The 2364-nt window shown below is 38.9% G+C and overlaps 1 protein-coding gene across 1 annotated transcript in view; it reads right to left on the bottom strand.

The window, feature by feature from the left end:
• The window catches only part of LOC144971724 (uncharacterized), an 11719-nt gene extending 9794 nt beyond the window's left edge, over positions 1-1925 (bottom strand). The window contains exon 1 of the mRNA XM_078912799.1: positions 1806-1925. The gene's annotated coding sequence lies outside the window, so the exon portion shown is untranslated. The remainder of the gene's footprint in view (positions 1-1805) is intronic.
• Positions 1926-2364: the final 439 nt, after the last annotated feature.

Below are 2364 nucleotides of genomic sequence, written 5' to 3'. Positions count from 1 at the left end.
TCTGGAAGGAAACTGAACGGAAATTCAAACGTCCTTGTGGATAAGGAATAACAAAATACCAAGGCTATGTGGTCTAGTGGTATGACACTCGCTTTTGGTCCTGAGTTCGAGCCTCGCTCGGCGCATAATTGAGTCCTTGGAGGAGGCTCTTTACTCACATTCTTTCATCGTATTCAGGTGTAAAATGAGTACCTGGCCGTTAACAGCGTTATCTCTTTCGGAACAAAAAAATTATAATATCGTCTAACAGGCGTCATGTCTCGTTCTGCATGTTACATGTTGCAGTTGGTCAGGGACCCCTTGTAAAGCACTTTGAGCACATTAAGTGGATATCGCGCTATATAAAAGCTCAAAAAAAAAAAACCCCAAATAAAAAAAACCCAACCAAAACCAGATTTGCCCGAACGAAAATGGCAAACGGAAATAAATAAGATTATCATAAACAAATTCCTTCCTTCAAGTAGCTTGTGACTGACTGGTCGTTGCTTTCCTGGACCAGGACGAAACCATTTGTTACAGTGAATGACAGAATCAGTTGGATGGTGAAAAGGTTTGAACTGAGATATTGCCAAGTTTAGAAGATTAATTTTAAAAAAATCAAAAATGAGTTCTTGTCATAAATGATTATATCAACCCTTTTTGTACATTTCCGGGAAATATCAAAGGTTAATTTCACTTCTAAATCTTTTTTACAGCTAGTCAAGATGAAAAAGTATGAAATTTGAGAAAAGTCGCTGGATACCTTTCCCATACCATAACTTTATGAAAAATCACCCGATTTACTACAAATAAGATTAAAATGCTCTGGGGAGCATATTCTTTCAGAAAATGCCAAAAAAATGCAAATCCAAAATTTTCACCTTCCGACTGATTATGTCATACACTGACAAATATAATCTCATTTCAAGGTAAAGACAGAAAACAACGCGGGAAAAAGACACAAGGAGATAGAAGACATAACACGTGGCCTCCTGACCACCATGGGAGGTCATCCAGGAGGGGCTGCAGAGTTCATCACTCCAGTTGAAGACTTGGAGAAGAGATCAGCGCCACCTAGCGGTCCCCAAAGCCCATAGCAAAGACATGAGAGTGAAAAAAGCCAGGATCTATCATGGCGGATCGAACCACAGACTTCCTGCGGGGATATGACGAGTATAGGCCCCGATGACCAACGTCCGTGTCTTCCATTTCATTCAAACAGCGCCAGGACGAAGACGAGACAAGTTGGCTACAGTAGACCTGCCTGGTGCTACGAAAAAGTCGTAAAACCAAAAACTAGAGGTGCCTAAATGAGCCAATAAAATTGAGAGAACGATAAAGTAATGTGACTCATATATAAGGGAACAACACAAAACAAACGACGTTTCGATCCTTGGCCTTCGTCAGGAGACAAACAACAAAACACAAATATGTAAAGTTACAAAATATCACATTTTGTCAAATGTGGAAATAATGTAAATGTATGGAGAGGGTGTTGCATGCATAGACGTGTTTGATTCAAAAATCTTGTTGAAAAGAAGAGCGGCTGCTTAGAAACTGTATTTATTTAGGACTTCGGAGCATTTGTGATCATTCTGAGGGAAAATAATTGATTCGTAATGCTATTTATTGTGGCATTTTGTTTGTTTGTTTGTTTTTAAGGTTTTACGGCACTTGCAACACATTAAGGTCATATCAGCGCCAGTAAAAAAGGAAGAAAATGGATAGTAAAAAGTTCTAGAATTACAATTAAAGCACCCAAGAAAAGGTAAGACAAAGGGGAACTGAGAACAAATGGGGATCAGATGTAGATTCCAAGAGCATACCATCAATGTACTTAGTTTGAGATCACCTATAAGTCTCATCTGGACACAAGCACAAAATCCAACAGAGAGGAATACACTCAAATGCTTATGTGGCATTTTCATTGTTTTCCTAGGAAACTTCGAATGTTTTGAGATTTCAAGAAGGCAGATCTGAGCTGCAGGCACCGACCCAGGCGTATTGTCACATGACTGAATTCGAGGACCAATCAGGGCGTGAGAGCTTCCAAATAACATCATTAATAACAATCAACTTCCGGTTATCAAGTGAATAAAACACACCATTCAATAGCTGCATCTAACTAAGCGGTTTTCCCGAGAAAAGTGTCCGGCTGGCCTGACAAAAAAAAAAGGACTGATGACATTTTCATCACCAATTAATTAATCATTCAACTCTTTGGGAGAGGAAGAAATATTTCGGTTGCTTTGAGATGAATTTACACCCCCAACTCCCCCCCCCCCTTCTCTTTTGAATTGATTCTCTCTCTCTTTCTCTCACTCTCTCTCTCTCTCTCTCTCTCAAAATATATATATATATATATATATATATATATATATATAT

This window comes from Berghia stephanieae, chromosome 1, assembly GCF_034508935.2.
Source record: "Berghia stephanieae isolate SIO BIC M18660-M18661 chromosome 1, UCSD_Bste_1.3, whole genome shotgun sequence".
NCBI lineage: Eukaryota > Metazoa > Mollusca > Gastropoda > Nudibranchia > Aeolidiidae > Berghia > Berghia stephanieae.
The sequence above is the reverse complement of the archived record's forward strand: the minus strand, read 5'-3'. Positions and strand labels throughout refer to the sequence as shown.